The 20081-nt window shown below is 41.3% G+C and overlaps 1 protein-coding gene across 3 annotated transcripts in view; it reads left to right on the forward strand.

The window, feature by feature from the left end:
• sertad2b (SERTA domain containing 2b) overlaps positions 1–20081 on the forward strand; it is a 42736-nt gene that overhangs the window by 10729 nt on the left and 11926 nt on the right. The window contains exons 1-2 of one of the 3 annotated variants that reach the window (XM_061790048.1): positions 12925–13065; positions 19213–19352. The exons of 1 other annotated variant lie outside the window; for it this stretch is intronic. The gene's annotated coding sequence lies outside the window, so the exon portion shown is untranslated. Of the gene's footprint in view, positions 1–12915; positions 13066–19212; positions 19353–20081 lie in introns of those variants that run through there. One more of the 3 variants, XM_061790047.1, reaches the window with a different exon arrangement.

Below are 20081 nucleotides of genomic sequence, written 5' to 3' on the forward strand. Positions count from 1 at the left end.
TGATAGTCAGTATTTTCTTATTAAATTATTAAAACTGTTAACAGATGCTTTTAGATTATTCAGATTTAGACACCTTTATGGATTCCAGAGCAGGCAGTTAATTCGTGCCATTGATCAGTGTTATTAATCTGAATTGGCAAATACATTATATTGTAAAATGATTACAATAAGTGAAAAGAAGCTGCTGAAGTTCTGATTGAAAAGGAGAAAATTGGGTCATTTTGCAGCAATCCGTGCATCTTTAATACTATTTTGACAGGAATCCCCAAGTGTTTAGAAGGGAATAATTATTGAAAGATTGAAGTAAATTGGTTAACATAACTCCAAAGTCCCACACCCTAAAGTCGCAAAATTTAGAACTCAACTAAACCTTTCGGGAAATCTCTCAAGGAGATCGCGGCACTGAAAGCTCTGTCACCAAAGTTTGGTGTTTGGGATGTTGGGCAGGCGAGTGTCAGATGACCACAGCTTCTGAGAATGGGTGTAGGCATGGAGGAGGCCAATGATGTATAGAGAAATTTGTTGGTAATTAGGAGAAGATTGAAGACTATGCACAGCTTGATTTGGAGACAGTGAAGGTGAATGAGGGACGGGGTGATGTGCTGACAGGGCTCTCAGCAGTAGAGTTAAGGACACATCGGAGCCTATCCAGGATATTGCTAAAAAACTCGGACTTGGTAAGGGATGTGGGTTTGGAAAGATTAGTGCTCTTGAATAGCCCCTCAGAAAAAGAATGGATGGAACAGCTGTGAGTGGTAATGGAGTTATTGATGTTAATACTGTATGTTGCTTACTGTAAACCACTGAATGTATCCTTAATGGTTTTATCAACAATATCAATATCAACAGTTTTACTATGGAACAGATTACTGTACTTCAATTTCTATTCATAATTTGAATAAATCGTAATTCTCGTGTATTTATTTTAAGTCATACAAGTACTTCGACACGTATAGACGTGTCTCATGATGATAATGCTGTGAGGCCTAGAAAACATGAGACGTAACAAGGAAAAATAATGCTGTTGGCCTGTGTGGAACCGCAGATAACTAAAATGCAATTTCAGTGATACATTTTTTTATAATGATTTATTTTGGTAATGCATTTTAAAACATTGCAGTTGGAAGAGAAATTCACACACACGCACACACACGCACACGCAAACGCCACTGATTGTGATCATGAATCAGGCAGTGCAAAAAGAAATGCTCGGGAAGAATAGTTCCGTGTCCTTCTTGTGGTTTGGAAAGAAGAAGAGCACTGGTATCATGAAGCTGCCAGAGGGTGAGAAAAGGGAGAGACGATGGCAAAGCAGCTAAACTGTCGCTGCAGGCCCCTGAACTGCTCTGGCTGCTTCCTTGTTTTCTGACATGAGTCGCCACAAGATTAACGACCTTCCTGTTTTCAGCTCCAGTATCTCCCGCACAACAATTTTTCAAGTACACTTCCACATGTAGCAGAATGGATTGGAGGGTTTATATGCATTTATAAGAATAGCAGTAAAGCTTTCACTTTTACCAACAACTATTCTTTCCATTCCATTAACAGCACTTCGACGTGCTTATATGTCACCGATACTGGGTGTTAACAACTCTTTCCTCTTCTAACAGTCCACAATCCTCAGTTGGCTCTCCTAATGTTCAGGTGAGTCACGGTTCAGATAACCTGTGACCTCAATTGCGATTAAACCAAGAGCCAAATCTCTGTAGCCATTCAACTCGTGAATGGTCCACGGTTTGTTTTTGTTCAAGTGCCTCCGGGTAGAAACAACTGGCATACCTATGTGCCTGCTACTCCTAAACTCCTACTAGAATGTGTTACACGCTCCACTTTGTTATGGAAGGCTCTGCACACAAGCATGCAGTCTACACACTGTAATCAAAGGCAAAAGCAATAAAACAGACTTTTGAGCATTTTTAGATGCTAGTGTTACATAACTGATGTGTAACGCATAATGTTCACTACTTCAAATTTCCTGTTTGTTCAAACTATTCCCATAAGTAGTACTTTCCTCTTATGATTTGTTTTCAGTGCAGTCTGAAAATATTTCATGGAACTGGAGGGGAAGAGAAAAGGCATTAATGAAAGGAAGACAGTGCAAAAGTGAGTGTGTGAGAGAAAGACACTTCTTTCCTGTAAGTCACCTGACAATGGAGGCGTTACATTGCCACGGGTAAACAACCCCCCACCCTCTCTCTCTCTCTCTCTCTCTCTCTCTCTCTCTCTCTCTCTCTCTCTCTCTCTCTCTCTCTCTCTCTCTCTCTCTCTCTCTCTCTCTCTCTCTACGCGTTCCTGTATCAAGTTCATGTTAGAGAATGCAGGCTGAAAAGTTGTTTATCCTGTAATTTCTGCAGAGTATCCCAGTTTAGGTCTCTCTCTGCACTCTTCATTCAAGATCCAACAATTGGTCGAACTTCCTCAAGCACTGCACGCTGTAGCCAAGATCGCTGATAGTGTTGGAGGCAATTTTCAACTGCAGTTTAACAGAAAGGCTTTACATTTGCAAAAGTGAAGTTCATTGATTTGTTTCCAATAGTTCTTGGATAGCGGTGCAGCTTTTTATTTTTTTTACTGTGAGAGGTCAGGCGTTAGACAGACAAAACAACATGTACATGTTGTTTTGTTTTGTACATGTTGATGTTTATGTTGGTGTTTAAACATACAATTTTGTTGTATCTGACGCTGCTCCATGTGTCAAAGTCGCAGTTGTTTGTTTATAATTATTGTAACATCTATACTAATGTCTGTTAGCCCATCTATGACATTTCACATGATAGCTTTAAGCTAGCAGACATTTTTTAGTGTATGGTTTTAGTGGTTTGGTTTAACATCCATCCATTTTCTACACCGCTTATCCTCACTAGGGTCGCGGGTATGCTGGAGCCTATCCCAGCTAACTGCGGGCGAGAGGCGGGGTACACCCTGAAATGGTCACCAGCCAATCGCAGGGCACATGGAAACAAAAAAACATTCACACTCACATTCACATCTACGGGCAATTTAGAGTCTTCAAATAACCGGAGGAAACCGGAGTGCCCGGAGAAAACCCACGCAGGCACGGGGAGAACATGCAAACTCCACACAGGCGAGGCCGGGGATTGAACCCCGGTCAGATTAGAACCTGGGACCTCAGAACTGTGAGGCGTATGTTCTAACCAGTTGTCCACCGTGCCACCATGGTTTAACATTTTGGTCTTTAAATATGAAAATGTTAAATTCTATTTTCTGTTATGTGTCAGTTTTTAGAGTACCGGGTGTAACATATCAACTTATTTGAGAAAAACAAAAAGAGTTTTGGAGAGAGAGTGACAACCAAAAGTACTACTCATATTTTACTAGTACTGTACTGGTAAGTAATACTTCAAACAGTGTGTTTTAATAAGTTCAAGTGTATCATATGTTTAAGCGTGTTTAAAACGTTGGAGTGGTAAAACTACTAAAATATTTTTATACGTTCTCTCTATATTATGGTTTTCAAGGGTGCGTCTGGAACGTATCCCCCCCAATAAACAGTTGTTCACTGTATAGGCCTAATGAGCACAGAGTGCACATACAGGTACATGCACCTTTGACATATGTGCCAGTTAAAAATATGTTACAAAACTTGATACCGACCTACTTGTGTCTGCTGTTAAAGTTGACTGCTGTTGATACACGCCCGGGGCATTGGCACAATCACGTGCTTCGTTTGCAACGCCATCATAGTTTTAGCAAAATTATGTTAGGTCTTGTCATACAAGTGTTTATAATAATTTAATTACAATTAGTATTAAGTCAAAAAAGTAAACAATACACCTTAATGAAATGCACCCATACGGGAGTAAAAATAAGTAACTGCGCTAATAACTACAGTTAATACAAAGGCATTTAGCATTTTTAACATTAACTGTCACAGGAGTGGAAAAATAAGTTAAATACTATGCATGTAATGAAAAACATAACAAAACACTCAACCTCATAATGACGCATAGAGCAGCCTTGCAGTGGGCGGGGTGTTAGCTGGCGGCTAGTGATATCAGCTAACATAGCAGTCTATACAGCGTTCTTAGGAATTTCATGTGTTCTCGGCAGGACACGCCACATTCCAGTATTACAGGATGCAGAACACGCGCTGCTGCACTATGATTGGCTGCTGTATCCTGATACAACACACCGTCTGGCTTCCCGACAGGAAAAGGAGTACTTGACCTAAGTGTGGCAGCATTAATAAACCCACCCTAATCCCGACTCTAACCCATCCTAAATCGCCTTAACCCCAACCCTAACCCTAAATCTAACCATATTTTGTATGAATGGTCATATCGTTCTATTTGCATAGCCTGCCCCTCCCGTGATGCATGAGCCAATCGTGTTGCAGTGTGGCGTGTCCTGCCTAGACCATGACTGAGATTCCTAATAATGCGTCTATACATCATCACTCAGCGTGTCCGCTTGTCAAACAGGACAATCAGGTGGGACCTCAAAGCCCAACACTAGTCGCAGAACATCCAAATCAAGTTTTTTCCAAAAAGCTGGTTGATTCTGGATGCCAGACCACAAACAGATTTGGTAGGAAGGCGGATAAAGAAAAGAGGAAGCACAAACGTTAGCAAGCATAAACCCATAACATAGCTAAAGATCACTTAACTGAACCAACTCTTCTGCTCAGGCAACCATGCGCCTACTGGCCTATCATCTCCCTCCTCATCATCTCCACCTAGCATACTGTAACACTAACCACTTTCACACTGCATTCCTGGTAAAATAGTGTTTCAGAGGTGTAACAGTCCAAATAGGAATTATTTTCCTGAAAATTTCAAAAACAATTGCTTTCAAAAGAAAAGGGAGATGGAAGCAAATCTGCAAAAGGGTGTAGAAAAGTGATGAAGATTAATATCCAGTGGCACCTTGACTTGAGACTACCCCAACTTACAGCTTTGTTGAGTTACAACCTGGCGCTTAGTCAATTTTTTGCTTTGTGTTGCGAGCCAAAATGTGGGTTACAATTTAAGCGCGAACTTCCGATAGGCTGCCGCTCGGATGAAGTGAAAATGTGGTAACTTGCAGGGAGTGTAATTCATTAGGCCACGCCCCTGGTAGGCACGTATCCACCACATGAGTACTACAGTAGGCACTGTAATTACACGTTATAAAACAAATTACTTATTTAAATTCTCTTTTATGATGTTTCCATAGGTTAACAAAAATGATTTTTTTTTTTTTTTTTGGGGGGGGGGGGGGGGCTGGAATGGTTTTATGCCATTTCAATTCATTTCATTGGGGAAATTTCATTCATGTAGTAAGTAACATGAGTTATGAGCCTGGTCATGGAAGGAATTAAAACCCAAGTCAAGGTACCACTTTGCTATTTTCAGTTTGCGTCGTTGAAGTGGTGGGGCCCGAAGAAGCATTTTTTTCCCTCAGGCCCCCAAATCCCATCTGGCACTACTGGTCGGCAGTGAATATCCGGTGTTAAACTAAATTCACTCAGCGAGACAAGAATTAACGTGTGTAACGTGAGCTATAACTCTTTTTATTTTGGCAATTTTGACAAACGCATGCCACAGACATTTTTTTAAGATATCGGGGGGAAAAGATCGTCTATTAAATGCGAGTCCACCAACTTCCGGAGTATACAGCATTCTTCTTCTCCTTTCATATTCTTCTCTTAACAAGCCTAGGAGTGTAATAGTCACACATTATATTATGTATCATATTATACTAGAGTGTAATGACTGGCTGACACCCCACTAGGTCTCAAGCACAGGTCATGGGTAGTGTGGGTGTACTTAGTTGTCCTGATATCATATCACATCTCATCATACAAAAACATCTACCTTAATATGCAAAAACGACACGTAGGTCAGTGAAAGATAATTTTCTTTTTCCATCTGTAGTTTTAAAAAGCCTACAAACTCAATAGACTTTATAAAAACTACATATGTTCTTGTTCATTGTTGAATGTTCATTGCATGTAACATTCTAATGTGTGTTTTGTGTTCATGCAACAGCAGTTGCAGGAAACTATATAGTTTGTGAGCAGATATGACTAAAGTAGAAACACCGCAGGAGGTTTACTGACTTCTACTTCCTCTTTTTTCGAAGTGTGAGAGACAACGTATTTGACAAGGATCTAGGAAGTGTTACTTTATTTGGAATTAGGGAAGATAGGGCTTGGACTCCAGCACCCCGTGACCCTGAACAGGATAAGCGGTATTGAAAATGGATGGATGGATGGATGGAAGATAGGGACTATGTAGGGCGAGGATGGCTGGCCGGCGCTTTCCAGTTTTGTGTACGAGTGAGTGTGTAAAACTTGAAGTACAATCTCCATGTTTTTTAATTTTTTTTATTTATTTATTTTTTTTTTAAATCACATATAATGATGGAAACATGCCGGTGCTTCTTAGAACCTATTAAATGAAATAAAGTTGAATGTATTGCTATAAAGTTTTCTTTTGCTGCATCATAGCAACAGCTTCAAGGCAAATTCTTCATTCACATTTGTAGTTTCAGTTCAAAACGTTTGCAACCTGTTTTTCTATTCTGCAGTGTGGCATTTGAAAATTATTCTCGTGGGAACTTTAAAAGCATCACCAACATTTGATATCATCTATTCGTAATAATATTATTTCACAATTTGGCTTATTTTTCACTTCAGATCTTGTATTAAATACATTTACAACTTCCTTGCCACGTTTGTAAAAACTGCTAAATGTATACGATCATCGGAAGAAAGATCTGCGATTGGCTGGCAACCAGTTCAGGGTGTGCCCCGCCTCTTGCCCGAAGTCAGCTGACATAGGCACACGCACTCCCGTGACCCTAGTGAGGATAAGCGGTATGGAAAATGGATGGACGAAGAAACATTGCGTAATACTCATGTTTACAGATCAATATAGTGGAAACCTTCAAATTCAAACGCCCTTAAAGTTGTGTTTCGGAATGCTAACAAAATTGCATCTAAAGTCAAAAAAGGAAAAAAAAGTCACAGGTCAAACAGTCATTGTGTATGATGTCACATGAAACTATAGCACAGTGAGTTGGCTTTGAGGTATTTTCTTCTCTGATAGCAAAATGGAAGGATAACTGTGTTATAAGAAAACGAGTGTGACCTTGGAAGCTGGAAATAGACATCGCGCTCCTACCGCTCAGTAAAATGTTGCTAATGAGACAATGAGTCCACATAGAATTGAAGAACAGAATACACACTCCAATTTCTCATGGCATAATGTGAAGAGATCACCTTGCAAGCACAAGGAGTTATGGCCAATTTGTTGATTTTCAGTTATAACATACAACTTTCAGTCAAACACCGCCATTTTGTATACGTTACATGTCAGCCACCCATTATCACAAAGGTACGTTTTATTTTACGGTAGCTGCTGCTCTTTTATAGTTAACTTCTTTGTACACTGCATGGCAGGTAGGGCTGTTAAAATGAGCAGTTCATAAAAGTTCTATAAAGATGACAGTTTTACTGCGGAACTGATCTGTTTTTATATATTTGTATTACTTCCTATGAGACAAATATGGAGTATAAAAAAACAATGAAAGCTGGCCAGTATCTTGCAACGGACGGTTATGTTCAAACTCAGAGGGTCCACTGTTTATGTTTGTTTATTTTTATTATTTATGTGTGTTACCTGGGGTAGTATGATACAGTGTAACAATTGAGAGTAAAGAAAAAGAGTGATAGAGAGAGTGGGAATAAAAACAGATGGGTGGTTGGGGGGACAGCCCCCAAAGTCCCCCTTGTTCTTCACCCCAGCCTGACTCCCAGCCCCTCCTTCTCCTTTCCACCCCCAACCTCTCCCTCAATGTTGAGCTGTGACACTCCCTGTTTTATAGCATATGATTATCCGGTCCTCTTCACACATACTCCCCAAATCTATCAAAATTAAGGTGTTGTTTTTTTTTGTATGTTAGAATGTCACTCAAAAGTGAATAAAATAATGTAAAAATATTCTGTATGTGTATATTTATGATAAACAACCATTTGAAAATGAATGTTTCTATCTGTGCGTCACTTTTCACATCTGATGCAAAGTTTCCACAATGGTCGTGTATATTGTGCAGATACGGTATTTACAACATGTCTCTCTCATCAGTCTGTGGTTGGTGGTTGGAGACGTCGAACAGTTTAGTAATGTACCCCCACTTTTCATATGATCCCTCCAATCCATCCATCCTGGGTCATCCTGTTGGGACTTGCTCAGAACACCTCAGAGAGGCCACCCCATCTACCCCATACTCCTGAAGCACTCCCCACAGGACTCCCAGAGGAACACTGTTGAACGCTTTCTCCAAGTCCACAAAGCTCATTTCGACTGGTTTGGCAACACCCGTGCCCTCTCCAGGACCCTGTTGAGGGTGTGGAGCTAGTGTGCTGTTCCACAGCCAGGGCGCAAATCACACGTCTCCTCCTGGTTCTGAGTTTGACTTTCCAATGGAACCTCCCCTCCAGAACTCCTGAATAGACCTTACCAGGGAGGCTGAGGAGTGTGAGCTGGCTAAAGAGCATACAAATAAACAGTAAGCTAGGGAAACTCAAGACATTTTAAAGGCAAAGAAAAGGAATGTATTTCAATGACCACGACAGTGGCAATGGCATGGTAGAACGTGGTTAGCCCACCTCCCTCACAGTCAGGCACTGTGTTTGAGTCTTAGCTTCTATGTGGAGTTTGCATGTTCTCCCAATGCGTGTGTGGGTCTTGTCCAGGTAATGCTATGATCTTAATCCAATGGAGTGTGTTTTCCACTCATTGAAGATGAAAGTGAAGGAAGTAAGACCCAGAAACAAGCAAGCAATGAAGTCCTAGCAAAGCATCCATGGAGAGGACGTTGGTGATGTCCATCAGCTCCAGTCATTGAGCGCAATTTTTTTTTAATGGTTATATTCACAATTATATCAATTGTGTATTGGAAATGGAGGTACAGACATAAACTGCCTGTACCCACTAATTTGTCAATTTTGCGAAGCCTTTGAATTAAAGCTGAAAGTCAACACTTCAGTCACATCTTCACGATTTTAATTCAAATCCATTGTGGTGGCGTATGACGGAAAATGTATAGAAACGGCCAATGTCCAAAATCTTTTGGACCTAGGCATGCAAAAGAGAAAATGGAAGAAAGAGGAGCAACTGTATTTCTCACCAAGGGGGAGATAAAAGAAGAGTCAGAGAAGTCAAGCGAAAGGGAGGGAGGGATGTTGTGGGTACAGCGCTCCAGTTGGTGTTGCTATGGCCCTGCCTTCCCTGCTCACTGAGCCATTTCCTGTTTTTGACCTGAAATCTTTATTTAGCGCCATTCCTCCTCGCTGCTCAGCATTCATGACTTGACTTGAAGTCCAGAGGGATGAACACTGTAATAAAATGCGATCTTAGGCGTTAGTTATTTGGTACTATAGTGACATTAAAACTATTGTTTGACAAGAGTTGCTTGCTTGAATTTTTTTTGAATGTTTATTTTTTTTTTACCAGCGACAAGGCTTTATAATTGGTAATTAATACAAAATATCCCACATTTAAAATATGTTTTACGAAACCGACATAAACCTGATCCTGGATGCTGGTGGACCTCTGAGTTTGGGTCCTTAAAATGAGGACCCCTGTAATCCTTTCCACACTCAGTGTTACATCAAAAACCTTTTTTTTTTTTTACTTGAAGTTGCATTGTGACATTCAAGTATACAAAAAAATTAACCACTGTTACCATCTAGTTGTGAAAATAATATAATGAATGTCAACCATTGGGAATTACATTTTGTAGATAAAAGAAATCTGTATATATTCCTCACTTTTCAGCTCTTCTCAGAACACCCGTCAGTGCGGCTGCTCCTTACTTTGGAATAAGCACTGCAAAAAAAAATAAAAAAATAAAAAGCAAAACACAAACGCTGTGTAGAGTTTGGCTGTTCTTCTCCTGCTCAAGTATCTATGCCAGCGAAGTATCGTGACATGCAGAACAATTTAATGTTCTTCCACTAGCTGGCAGAAGGTACAATTAGCTTCTTTAACCTTTGGAACCTTGGGTTACAAATTAAATTTGTTCCGTGACCCCCTTCTCAAACTGAAACGTTTGCAAACCAAGTTAATGTTTCCCACTAAAATGAATGAAAATGCAATTAAATCCGCTCCAGCTGCAGAAGGGCATCATATTTACCTTATTTTGATTGTTGTATGGTTAAAAGTAAACACTGCAATATAGAAACGGGTGTAAACACAATTTATGATAATGAAATAACTGTGCCTTTGCCAGCAAATCACTGTGCAGTATCTTCGCTTTTTGGGTTCAGTAATATTTATGTTCACTGTGGTTACTGCTAGCCCTAAATCGCTGCCATGTCCCACAATACAGCGCAGCTTTTTTGTTGCATTTAGGGGACATTTTTTTGGGGGGGGGGGGACATGCAGTAGATACCTGATGATTTTTATGCGGCGCGAGAAAAAGCACTAAATTCTGAGCCTTCCAGGGCCGTGCCAAGACTGTTCGTAAACCGAAAATAGTCTGTAACCCGAGGCAATTTTCCTTTGAAAAAATTGTTCATAAACCAAATCATTCATAAACCAGGTCGTTCGTAAACCGAGGTTCCACTGTATATTGAGACAGCAACATTATTCAACGTATATACTTTTTGTAAAAAATTTTGTTTGGTGGTGTGCCAAGAGATTTTTATCATAAAAAAATAGTATGCTCCTCGGCTGAATAAAGGTTGGGAAATACTTGCATAGAAAATGGATGGATGGGTCATTAGTTCCTATATAGTCCCAGTAACAGTCCTTAATTGGTTAATGGCAATATCTTCATTGTAGTCTCAAATTTCCCTAATGGGATTAATAAAGTACCATATACTGTATTTGTGTATCTAGCCTGGCATGCTCAGCGTTGTGAAATTGCGTGTAAATGAAAAAGTTAATTAGTTTACTGTTAGGCCACATCCACACTGCAGGGCATGATGCCCAATTCATATTTTTTCTTCAATCCAATCTTTTTATGTTGTCGTTCATATAACTGAAAACAAATGCGGCTTCTACTGTGAACGGAACGCGTTCGTGACATCAGACGCATGCTCACAAAACAGGAATCACATTACGCATGTTCACAAATACGAGTCGCACTTGTGGCGATTTGAAGGTTTTTGTTGCAGCCGGAGCCAAGATTTTCTTACATTTAATCAGTTGGAAAGCAACTTCTTTTCGCCACTGATTGTTTTCTGCTCTGTTTTGTCGAACAACTGTGACGGTTTTCCCCGTTTGATGACCTTTGGGTCGGATGCGCGACCCGTGAGGGTCCATACTGCGCTCGCGTTGCATACATATCTGATTTATAGCCACATATGAAAGAGGCCTCAGTTGGACATGAAGAAAAATCTGAATTGTGCTGTTCATATTGACATATGACAAAATCAGGTGTCACATTGGGGAGAACAAACTTGGAATTGACCTGCAGTTATGAACATAGCCTCATTTTGGCTTTGACTAACATTAATTGCAGAGGAAGGAACGAAAAACATTTTTATACTGTCAGATCTCAGTGATAACTGGAGTTGCTATGCAACTTCCAAATATTTATGGCATTGGCTTGCATGCCATTGTAGGAACTTGGACGTAATACGATGGTAATGTGGCTTTGTTGTGTTGCTTTTCTTTTCATGCTCTTTAAGAGCATGAGCTGCATAGTTTCCAAAATGTCTGTCGCACTTTTTACAAATGTGAGGCGTCACTGTGCACGTTTCATGTTTGCATGTTCCTCATATCAGTGCTTATGGACAAACCCTGTGGTACAGTTTTCACCTCTTAACTTTAGTTGCTGAATAAAACCAAATAATCATATGAACAAAGACAAACCCTATAGTTCACAGTTAATACTAGTTAATACTGTAGGAATAAGATTTGAGATCTTTTTTCTCATGCTAAATATTACATGGAATAATTATAATTCAGATGGAATCTAGTGAACATGGATGGATGAGTGTGTTCTAAATATCCTGCTCAATAAAAAGTGGAAATCCTTGTGACAACAGTCTTGGCCAAAGTCTGTCCTGAGAGAAGACGCCCTGTCTGGACAAATATGGAGATCAGCATTGTTTCTGTGAGTTTAACAGTTCAACGGTGAGTGTGCAGTGGGGGGTAGTACGCGCACACTTTCGGTGCCCCGTTTTGTGCCCTCTCATGGCCCACTGCTTTTTTGTTGTTAGTTTTTTTGTCTGTGCAGGCAGACAACTGCCTATGTGTAAGTTAAGTGGTCACCTGACATCTGCTAATATGGGATTTGATTTATTGGCACCACAGTGACCACATCAATAACACAAAAGCCATCATCATACTTATAGTAAGAGCCAGTTTAAAACGCAAATGGGGCGGAGGGGATGGAATTGGGGGTGGAGTAAATGTAATGGCGTCACATGCTTGGCAGCTGTTCCTGCTCTGCCTTCTCGTCCTCCTGTAAGTCTAGTTAGCCAGTGGCTTTTGACAACAGTACAAGGCTCTCTGTTGTGTAAAATGTTTTAATATCAAGCAGCAGTCAAAAAAACAATGGCAGTAATATTTGCCTAAGTGGTGGCCTCACAAATGTCTTTGTTATCCTCAGTCTGGAATTTTTAAAAGGTGACAGATGATGAGATTGGACGGACAAATGGAAAATGAAAATGAAAACACATTGCCCTCAAACACATGACATATTGATCATCTATAGGCTATGTAAACAATGCAGAAGGTGCTTGCCTATTGGTCACTGACCTTTTTATGTCTATGAATCGTCTCCGGTTAACATTTGTGTATAATTATTGCTCATTCTACATTTCATGCGTGCCGGGCTGTATCATAGGTCTTTTTGACCCCCTCTTTCCACTCGCGTCTCAGTTCAACGTCACAAATTAGGCAGTGTGCAGGCAGTTTCGAAATGTGTCCGACAGTCCGTGAAGGCAGCAGCGTTCCTACTAGCGAGGCACTTTCTCCCTCCTATCAGCGCCATTGTGTGACACAATCTCCAGCAGTGAGGACGCCTTGTTTTTTCTCCCCTTGTCGAGTGGACTCTTTAAATACCCCCATGTTTCTCTTCCAAACTCCGGCGGACCTGAACCCGGTAAGACATTTATTCTCACTTAAAATGCGTTATATCGCAAATCCACGCCAAGGTAATGGTACTGTACAGAGAGCACCGACGTGTTCCATACACTCCAGTATTTGTACTGAATAATAACTGACACGGGAATGTTGTCGTATTCGTCAGTGTGGTGACTGATGGGACCCGAGAGGCGAGAAAAGTTGTCGTATTAATTGTCTCCCAGCCTCCCCGCCCGCCCCCCTCGGCACCCCCAGCTATACTTATATCGTCCTTCTGTCTCGATACTCCTAAAGAGCGAAGACAGCCGAGGCTGGCGCCGCCACTTTCCAGTTTATCACAGTCGAGAAAAGTGTTTGAACTTTTCCAGTCACCGTACCGTTTGTGTTTCGGCATCAGCGACCGATATCTTTCGCCAGCGCACCCTTTTAATTCCTATTGTAGCGTTGTCGGCCGGCAAAACTGCCCGTAGCGAAGTGTTTTAACGCGATTCGGTGGGACTGTCTCAGTCAATGGACGGGGAGGGGGGGGGCGCACACACACACACACACACACACACACTCACTGGTTTGGAACTTGCGCCACAACACAGCAGCCCGGATAGAATGACTGCTCATTCTCAAGCGTCATATACTGTTGGCCGTGTCAAAGCTTGGTAGGTGTTCCCATCAGACCACCGAGTCTCGAGACTTTTTCGAGGTGCTGCAGGACAGTCGTTGGAGTGCATGTCTCCATGTACCTCACGTTCCATACAGAACATTGACGACGGGCTATAATATCCACTTGCAGTAAACCTTACATGCATGTAATGTTGTATGAAAGACTTTTCTGTTGAGGTCAAAGAAGTGACCGTTTTCACTTTATACATCCCAGTGTAACTGTGAAGTTCAAAGCTTGAATCTTGGAGAAGTTTCAACAGTTTAATAAAATAAACTGCTTAATAAAAATATTTTGGGAGTGGGGGGGCAACCAACATTTCCTAATTTGCTGTTGGTGTCCTACGGCACTAAAACAAGGAAGAATGTTGGAAAATAGTGAACGCTTAACAAGACTAGAACACAGCCTTTAAAATTTCCCTTTTTTCTTAGCTTTAGAAGAAACATAGGTGAGTGACAGCTTATTGTTATTTGTCTATCTCCAAGGCTTTAAAGCAATGATTCCCAACCACAGTACTGTGGCACACTAGTGTGCCGTGAGAGATCATCAGGGGTGCCACAGGAAATTATCAAATTTTCCTTAATTTGTCATAAAATTATTGTTTATTAGTTAGAAATATATCTGTGTCAATAATGTATAGTGACGGGCAGAGCAATTAAATGCTCTTTCATTCGAGAGCAAAAAATACAATTAACCTATGTATCCACCTGTTGCCATTCATGCAACAGACTAAGTCATGGTCATGAGACAGGTGTACAGCAGAAATACCGTAGTACTGAGAAAGCTATTCTGCAATAGTAAATATAATAATAATGTATAATGCAGTAATAATGTAGTTATAGAGCAGTATTAAAACTGTTGTACTGTAGTGGTATGCTGAATTATTAAAACAGGTATACTGCAGTAGTTAGGCAGGGACAGTGAGCAATAAGGCTGTAACTGGAGTAATATGGTTGGTATACTGAAATATTGAATCACGTATACTGCAGCAGGAAAACAGGTGTTAGATATTAAGACTCTTATGCTTGAGTAGTAAGGCATGTATACTGCAGTAGTCAGGCAGCTATTGACCAGAGAGATTGAAATTGCACATTGGAGTAGTTCCTGGGGCAGTTGCTGGAAGTGTCAAGCTGTGTTTCTCCAATCGGAGGCTAGCAAGAAAGAGAGGAGTGCTCCACAGCATGCAGACACGTCTGCTGACCTAAATCTGCTCAACTCTTTTTTTTTTTTTTTTTCATTATACACATAATGTGTGTTTATGGAAAGAAACCCTTTAGTGATTGTCCGGCAATTATTGTGAATGAATGTCATTTTAAAAAACACTTTTCTTTGTTCAATGTTAATATACAGTACTCCTGGTGCTCCATGCGCTTTCTGCTTAAATCAGAAACTGAATTTTTTTTTATTAGATACATCTAGTCAACGTGGTTGTGGTTGTTTGAAAACCCTCCAATCCTTGTGGCTGTCAACAGACATCTATGTTGAAATCCATCCATCATCCATCCATCATCCATCCATCCATCCATCCATTTTCTATACCCCTTATACTCATTATGGTCTTTCGTGTGTTGGAGCCTGTCCCAGCTGACTTTGGGCGAGAGACGAGGTACACCCTGGACTGGTCACCAGCCAGTCACAGTGCACATATACACAAACTACTATTCACACTCACATTCACACCTATGGATAATTTAGAGTCTTCAATGAACCAAACATATTTTTGGAATGTGGGAGGAAGCCCGAGTCCCTGAAGAAAACCCACACAAGCGCAGGGATTACATGCAAACTCCATGCGGGAGGATCAACGCCCAGATTCAAACTCCTAACCTCAGAACTGTGAGGTGGATGTGCTAACCACTCACTGTGCCATTTTGAAATCAATCCTCTAAAATTCATAGGATATATTTGTGTTATTTTGAGTATAAATCACACAACCGTTTTAATTTAAACTAGCATACAGACAAAAAAAAATACAAATTCTAAATCAATTTTATATTCACTCGTGAACATCTCTGTCCACTGTCTCCACATGAATGGGATTCTTCAGGTCGTCTAGTAGAAACTGTAGCGCTTTGTAACCGAGCCTGTCATTATGCAAGACACTGTAGTTTTGTGAATTCACTGTCTGATACGCAGCTGACCACTGTCATGTGAATGTTATCGTGATGAGATAGAGAAACAAACACGCACACGCACGCATGCGCTCACGCACACATGCTCACGTGTGCGCGCGCACACACACACACACACACACACACACACACAGGTGAACACAGCCAAAGAACACAAATATTGTTCAGGAAAAGGCTGTGTCAATATAATTTTAACTGTATACAGTATACTTGTTTTGATAGGTCTGTTACTTAATCCTGAATACATATTTGTAATTTTTGGTCACCAGAAATACTCACACAGTGGTACCTCAATTTACAAGTGACCCGACTGAGTTTTTCAAGACTTGAGCCGTCGCTCAACTTATTTTTTTGCTTTGACTTGCGAGCAAAAATTCAAGGTATGTTAGCTAGATTGTTTAGTGAATAGTGAACAATTGTTAAATCATGAAGGCAAGTGCTTGCTTCTGTTTATTGCCACTCTCAGTTGAAGTTTATGGTCAAACTTAACATAAAACAAATAATTTAACTCATATTCAAAACAACCAGATAACTGCCTTAGGAACTCCGCTACCTTAACGGTAACACACAGTGTAAAACGCCATAGCAGGGCTCATGAGTAGCGTCAACGTTGGGGTGTTATAACCCTTTTATCGACAGAACAAACGGTGTAGTAGCAAATGTCGACAGAAAATATAGCCTTACTCATAGAGATATATTCTTTATTATCTGTGAAAAGTGACTAATTACTGCATCTTACTGAGCAGTTGAGACCGTCTCCTTCGTGTATATCTGTATGTCTGTATTATACTGCCCCCTGGTGGCCAAGGTGGACACACCGGAATAAGCCACGCAAAGAATTAATCATATAAAGTGCTATTTTCTGATCAAAAAACACATTTCAAAAAATTTTGTTGACGTTTTTTAAGAGGCTAGAACGGATTAATGGAATTTCCATTAATGTAAATGAGGAAGATAATTTGATAAGGAGCATGGTCACGGAACGAATTAAACTCATAAATCAATACTGCACTGTATTTCATGATGAAACACTATGAGTGGAGTGGGTTTGTTCAGGAGACAACGACAAGAAGCTCATCCTCCTGTTTTTTTCTGGAATGTGTTTACGAGGACCACATTGTGTGTCTCATTCACACACGCGCAGACGCACGCTTAGTTTTGTCTTCAGGTATTGAGCTGCACGTCTGAGTGCAAAGCATCGCAGTTTGACCGAAGTCATGACTGAATGCGCCACTCAATGTGTTATACTACACCCATCCACCTGCAGTAGTGTCATATGTGTGTTTGTCTGTCTTTACTTTGTGAATCCAGAGAACCTAAAATAGCCCAGTAGACGCGAGGGGGAGGGGTGGATTTGTAGCACAGGCATGGAAACCAGGGTATCCGGTTACAGGATCATAATATCACTGCAGAGTCCATCCACTTGCACTGCACTACTGCACAATGCGTTTATACACACTCACTCCAGCTGAACACACTAAGGTATGTATGTATTGTATACAAATGATGTTTCAACACTCACACTCTGTGTGTGTGTGCATGACATTTATTTACTGTATGTTCTGTTTGGTTTTATTTTTTATAAATTTAAGTTAAGAGTGGCCACCTAGGCGGCACGGTAGACGACTGGTTAGAGCGTCTGCCGGTTCTGAGGACCGGGGTTCAATCCCCGGCCCCGCCTGTGTGGAGTTTGCATGTTCTCCCGTGCCTGCGTGGGTTTTCTCCGGGCACTCCGGTTTCGTCCCACATCCCAAAAACATGCATGGTAGGTTAATTGACAACTCTAAATTGCCCGTAGGCGTGAATGTGAGTGTAAATGGTTGTTTGTTTGTGCCCTGCGATTGGGTGGCAACCAGTTCAGGGTGTACCCCGCCTCGTGCCCGATGATAGCTGGGATAGGCTCCAGCGCGCCCGCGACCCTAGTGGGGAGAAGTGGCTCAGAAAATGGATGGGTGGATGGATGGAACAAGCTCGCTATGCTTGTGAGCCATATCGTATTAAAAGTATGTGAACATACCTCAAGCAGTCCTTGAACGAACGTCTTCTCCCGAGCACTGGTGACCACCACCACCACGTTTTTCCCCATTTTGTTATTTTTTGACCAACACAATACACGCGCGATCCATTGTTGTTGTCGTGGCCGTGGTAACGAGTGTATCCGGTCGCGTTTGAATTAACAAAGCCCAGTGATCGTAAATGACGTCAAAAGACATGCGATAAAGCTAAAAATATTTTGTATTCTAGTATACTGTATACAAAGGTGATGCGGAGTAAATGTCTTTTGCGGAGCCATTATGACAAAGCCGATCAGCCAATCAGCATAAAATGCTAATTATCGACCGATACCAATCAAGCCGATCAGATCGGTGTAAACTCTATTTAAAATATGAAACTTCTATTCCAAAGTCAGGTGGTGGGTTAATATCAGGACATTTGAGGATATTTGTGGTTAGGTGAAACCGAAACAGTATGTAATATATTGCGACCCAATATTTGTTTCACTGATACATAGGGATGGGCATTTCACAAAGTTGGATCATTAAAATTAAGGATACTTATAATTACCCATCCATTTTCCGTCCCGCTTGTCCTCACTAGGGTCACGGTCGTGCTGGCGACTATCCCAGCAGACTCTGGGCGAGAGGCGGGGTACACCCTGAACTGGTCCCCACCCGATCGCAGGACACATATAAACAAACAACCATTCACAATTACATTCACATCTATGGGCAATTTAGAGTCTTCAATTAAACTACCATGCATGTTTTTGGGGTGTGGGAAATTTCCCGTAGTTGTGAATGTGAATGCGAATGGTTGTTTGTTTATATGTGCCATGCGAATGGCTGGCAACCAGTTCAGGGTGTACCCCGCCTCCTGCCCGATGACAGCTGGGATAGGCTCCAGCACGCCCGCGACCCTAGTGAGGAGAAGCGGCTCAGAAAATGGATGGATGGATGATTCAAAAGGTTTTTCTAATGTCTAAAGCATTCCAGCGATTACATTTTTCTTCATGCAAATTCTCCAGCTTTAGAGAATATCTGCTCACATGCCTTTGATGGACCTTTTCTTCATCATGTGCTATGATGTAATGTAATATTTAACTTGTTACTATATCGCGTTGTTCAGTTTGGATATGTATTTGCTTCTTATTTTACTTTGCTGTCTGCAGGCAGGTTGGCATTGTAAATACCTTATCTGGATAAGGTTCAATAAATAAATACAAAAATACACCACTTCATGGACAACACTTAGAACTTGAAAGTGTGAAGTATTTGGTATCTGTAAATGTGTTTGCATGAAAAAAAAACAGACAGTACATTGCAAATTTTTATTTGTGAATGGAAGGTTTTATATATTTTTTTCCCACACGACTGACTAGATGGCCCGTCAGAGCGTCCCAGCCGGCCAGCCTCACGCCGGTGTTCGTCTCCTCTGGGAAGACGCACACGCCTGCTTGGGCTCGAACCTCCGCTCCTTAGCGGAACCGAGTCTGCCAGCGGCGGACCTTGCGAGCCTGTGGTGAGGTCCGCCGCTATCACGCTCGATCGGTGATTCAAAGTTTTGCTTTTCAGTGTATTTTAATCCTCTTATTTCAAGCCTTGCATAACGCCGCATAATGACGGCTCTGTGAATGAAAAAATAAAAGCCTACAGAGGTCTGTCAACCAATCACGTGTTCGTCAGCACAGCCACAGCCCACTCCCCAAAAGAGTTCAAGGTAGCTCTCGGAAGACCCCATCTGCCAGAAGGAATGAAATGCAGGTAATCCAGGGGGAACCTTCTGTACCCTGGTAGTTTTTTTCAGTGGGGACACAGGGGGAACTCAAGCTACCAGGGTAGCGAGGGAAGTTCCTGCAAAGATTCCTACAGTGGAAAAGGCCTTAGTGACCTTTGACCTACTATTTAAAAAAAAAAAAAATGCAGGGTCCGAAATATCCGGTATCGCATCACCAAATTCGACATAAAATGAGAACTTTAGTGATGCATTTGTCACTTTCCATCGCTACAATATGCAATGCATGTTTTTAAGCCTTTATTTCTTGTAACTCAACAATGAGAGCGTGGACTGATTGGAAGTAGAAGTCGCTCGCTTTACGCCGCTGCTGTTGCAGCCGCTGTTTGCTTGAGTAGTCATTGTGTTTGGCTTCTGTCCATACGATGCGAAACACGCACAGTGCCTCACAGTGGCCAAGAGGTGAATCGAGTCAGCAGATTTCCTCAATCGATGTCGAATTGCGCTAAGAAAACT

The sequence above is a fragment of the Phyllopteryx taeniolatus genome, chromosome 11 (assembly GCF_024500385.1).
Source record: "Phyllopteryx taeniolatus isolate TA_2022b chromosome 11, UOR_Ptae_1.2, whole genome shotgun sequence".
Lineage (NCBI taxonomy): Eukaryota > Metazoa > Chordata > Actinopteri > Syngnathiformes > Syngnathidae > Phyllopteryx > Phyllopteryx taeniolatus.